The sequence below is a fragment of the Alnus glutinosa genome, chromosome 5, assembly GCF_958979055.1.
Source record: "Alnus glutinosa chromosome 5, dhAlnGlut1.1, whole genome shotgun sequence".
NCBI classification, from domain to species: domain Eukaryota; kingdom Viridiplantae; phylum Streptophyta; class Magnoliopsida; order Fagales; family Betulaceae; genus Alnus; species Alnus glutinosa.
In genome coordinates, this window is record NC_084890.1 from 8619253 (window position 1) to 8623845 (window position 4593).

At 35.5% G+C, this 4593-nt stretch overlaps 1 long non-coding RNA gene across 1 annotated transcript; it reads left to right on the forward strand.

The window, feature by feature from the left end:
- Positions 1–235: 235 nt before the first annotated feature.
- Positions 236–997, forward strand: LOC133868096 (uncharacterized). Its single transcript, XR_009900287.1, has 5 exons — positions 236–263; positions 381–453; positions 598–666; positions 777–844; positions 931–997. It is a non-coding gene; the product is annotated as an uncharacterized LOC133868096 (long non-coding RNA).
- The last annotated feature ends 3596 nt before the right edge of the window (positions 998–4593 follow it).

Genomic DNA, 4593 nt, shown 5'->3' on the forward strand with positions numbered 1-4593 from the left:
ACCATCAATTCGTGGTCCTCAAGGAGTTGAAGAAGTGAACCAAAGTAACAGCTCTAGCAAGACAAATAAAAAAAAAAAACAGTGCATCCAAAAAACGACAGGTTTGTTTAGTTTTTGGTGGTTATTAATCTAACCTTGAAACTTTATTATGAACTTTTGTAGATGCATTTTTTATTTGAGCAGGTCTAGCTTGTGTGTAATTTTAGGTACATGTAGAGCCAGAGGTCATATCAATTGGAATCCATGACAACTGGCAACAAATGGTTCGTAATGTACGTTCATTGTTTAGAGTTGCTTATTTTATTCTCTAAAGAAATGCAGGTTCTGGTGTTATATTTTAAAGGGACATGCATCTTGATGTGGTTCTGTACTTGTTGTAGGGACACGCGAATTTACGAGCGCATGTGCTTGATGTGTCTTATATATGAATCGCAAGAGGCAATGCAAGACATGGTATAATGTGGTTTAATAACTACCATTTTGCATGCAACAAGAAAATATATATTCTTGTTTTTCAACACTTCTCATTTCACTATGACTTCTACCTAGCATTTAGGGTTTAATTTTTTCATTTTTTTTTCCATATATTTATTATAGGAATAATTGAACTTAAGGCCTACTGCCTTTGATGGCTATTTTGGCACTCAATAAATCATGCAGGGAATGGTAAGATTCTTCTTATTAATACATATCTATTATGATGGAGTTTCACCTGAGAACCATAGTTAAGTATTTCTAACAATTTAACTTCTTTTACCTATCTTTGCTTCTCATAGGGACAATTAAACTCAATAGTTTCAAGTTGTGATGAATATTACAGCAACAACATAACATGCAATGGCTGGTAATCAATTTTTCGGATATTATTTTATTTTGTCTATATAAAAGCAATACCTAAATTGGGCTCTTTTTTGTTGTTGTTGCATGTAGGGACAACTGAACTCAATTGCATCAATCCATGATGCCCATTTACTAACTCAACAAAGGTTGCATGAGATGGTATGCATTTTATCATGTTAGTTGTAGTTTTGTTGGCTAACTCAACAAAGGTTGCATGAGATGGTATGCATTCTATCATGTTAGTTGTAGTTTTGTTGGCTGATCAAGAAAGTCATCTAAAAATGAAAATAAAGAGGACAGTTGAGCTTTTTGGTTTCCATGGATTTACTTACAATGGCAATTTTACCCTTCTTGATCCAGGACCAGTCTAACATGGGACCCTCACCTCTCTCGTTAGTAGGCTTTCTGACAAAGGTTGGTGATAATAATTTGTATTATATTATTATTATTATTATCTTCTTCTTCTTCTTCTTTTCATTTTTTTAATTTTTTTTTGTCAAACTTTTAATGATAACAATCTGTTACTTTCACAGTTGCTTTGCTTTAGAATTCAAATTCCTACGTAATAAGAAAAAGAAAAGAGGTATTTTAGAGAGAGAAAGTCTTTGGTGAATAGTATTTTTTGCCGAGGAGGGAGGTTTTGCTTCCCTTCTCCCAGTCTTTTGATCCTCTAGCTCCCTAGGAGGCTTTTTGCCCCTCCGTGGTATTACCATTGGAGTGTTGGCTTTCTTTTCCCTGCAATTAGGGTAGGGAGTATGTTCCTCCCGGACTCGTCTAAGAGGTTTTGTTCTCCTTATCCTTATGGGTAGAGGAGTTGTGGTTTTTGTTTTGTTTTTCTTTTTCTTTTTCCTTGTGTTTTAACAGGAAGGCTTCATGTTTTAGCATCGGTTTTGGGTATCGGCCGTCATCCTTATGTCTCCAGTGGAGTTCTAGAAGAGCCACAGTAGTATTCATCTTCATGTTTTTAGATCTACGTTTCTCCACTGGTCCCTCAAGACATGCGCTTCCTAGTTGTGATCACCGTCGTCATCTGGTCCAGCCATCTCCAGCCGGTGGCCTTGCCGTTCTTTTTTGCCGGCGCATGGTCTGCACGTGGCGGGATCTCTCTCCCGGAATGGGCGCGTGTGGGTCACGCCATCTTGTTAGGTCATGGTTGGTGGTGATCGGTGGATGGAGATAGTTGTTTTGCTGCTGGGGAGTTTCATGGGACAGCGCGTGCCGTTCACGCGCCGCCTCCGGTGGCAGTTTGGCTTCTTTCGACGTTTAGGACAGTGATGATGCTTCTTGTTGTTGTGTTTGTTTGTATGTATTCCCTAGTTGTCTTTGTGTTTCACAGTGTGTCTTTGTAATACACAAATATTTATTGGACTTATTTGTAAAATGGGGCTTTAAAGGGTGTTCATGTAATATTTGTATATTGTTTAGGCAGCTGCTTTGTCAAATTTGTTTCTGACTATGAATGTAGGGGTGTTTTGTACCCTTTATCTGTCTTTGTAATGCCTTAGGGCTTTTTTAAAAATGGAAAGAGCACACGCTTCTTATTAAAAAAAAAAAAATCTGTCACTTTCACAGGTGGAGATGAATTATCTCCTTGTAGAGTACCAGCCAACATCAGGCAGCTTTGTTTGTTTTTTTTGTTTTGTTTTTTTTTTTTTCTGCATTGACATTAATTAATGGTAGTTATAATGCCGGATGCATTGTCTTTTGTAATTAACGACTGACAATTCTTAATTATTTATCGGCTTAAATATAAGGGGAAAACACCGTAACCGATAAACACGGGTCGATCTTTTCTCTTTACTTGAGCTTAGAAAAGCACGCGAGAAGTACATGGTATTAGAAAAATTATGTACTTCTCACGTGTTAAGGGACATGTCATTTTTAGACTCTCGACTATATGAGCAGTTCTATCATTTCCCTGTTTTGGTGATGCTGTCAATGTTCTCATATCCACTCAAACAAACTGTAAACTGTGTTTAATTGTTTGCAACTTAAGGGTTTCCTATTTAAACATTTTCGTTTGATTTCCCTTGATTTATATAATCAACTAACATTCCAAAGCTTCCAAAAGATATTTATGGTTCATGTTACTTGCTTTCTGTTATTAATCAAGGGATCCAATAGATGAGTAAAATAAGAAAACAATTTGATTGGCCAACCTAAAACCTGTACATGAGATACCCCTTGACATTGGTAGTTAATATGCCGGATGTGCTGTCTTTTGTAATGGGAGATGGATAATTCTTAATTATTTATCCGCTTAAATGTATGGAAAGTATAAACAGAGAAACACTGATCTAGATCTTCTCTCTTTAGCTGGACCTTCCATATGGGCAATTTTATCAGGTTTCTATTTGGCTATGTGCTGCCCCTAGCCAAAAGAAAAATAATTCTGGTTTTTTTTTTTTTTTTTTCTCGGGAAAAATGCGTAGGAGATGATGGTTGGAGATTGACACTTCCTACCTCGATGTGATCATGATAACACTGTACTAGTTGGGGGTGTTGAATGAGAAATGAGAAATTGTACGTGGGATTCATCTATCTTAAGCAGGTAGGCTAGCGTGCTTGACACCCTAAGTTGCCTTTGACACCCTAAGTTGCCTAAGGCAAGTGGGACTCGTGACCCCTCTTAATTTTAAACTGCTCAAATTTTTATCAAATTCGGACAATTAATTGTAGACAATTTCCATCCACCGAAAGGGAGTCTAGACACATTTTGCACATCCTAGGAATTCTCTTGAGCTAGATTGAACATTAGTTTGATGCAAGTCCCGCTAAGAACATAGTGGTAAAAAGTGAGATGGATATTAGTCTCCTGCAATTCTATTTAGTAATTAGTCCATGCATGTTGTTTTACGTGTTGAAGTTCATAAACTTTCCTAACATTTACCTCATCCTTGTTTATCTGGTTTCTTTTTTTGTTGTCTTTTTCATTTCCTCGGTTCATCTCCACGGCAAAAACTGTAAAACCCTGTTTGTTTGCATCCTCTTTATCTTTGCTAATGGGTGCCAATATTTGGGAGGGGACGGTCTTCTAATACGAGACAAAAGCAAAGTTTAACTGTCCGTTTATGTTTCTAATTTTAAAAAGTATGATTTAAAAATAGCGATTTTAAAATATACGATTTGAAAACATGATTTGTAGAAACGCAGTTAAACATTTGATAAAATTATCGTTTGACCTCAAAAATTGCAGTTAAACATTTGATAAAATTGTCATTTTGCATTTAAAATTGCAGTTTAATATTTAAAATTACACGTTTTTAAAAAAACATTTAATTGTCTACGATTTGAAAACCCAAGTGTTCTATGTTTCCTAATCAAAATTTTTTAAAAACGCAATTTCAAACGATTCATTTTCATAAATTTGATTTAAAGTCGCACTTTTTGTCTCATAATGCCACCCTAAATTATGTAAAATAAAAAAAAAAAAAAAAAAAAAAAAGAAAAAAAAAAAGAAAAAAAAAAAAGAAAAAAAGAAGTGTAGCTGGTTACACTTTTTTATAGTTATGGTTGTTTGTTAAACAGGCCAGGGAATCAAAGAATCATCCGGTTTGGGATGATATCTCGGTTTCAATTAGATAAAGATTAGGTTCCAACTACTCTCGTCTCCCTCAGGAAAAAAAATAAAAAAAATCATCGACTCTCAACTTTCTGGTACAACCTAATTAAGATTAGGATTAAGAGTCATATGGATTCTTATTGGTCAGTGGACGACCCTACACTTGAATTAACTCAAGAAGAGCAAATTTT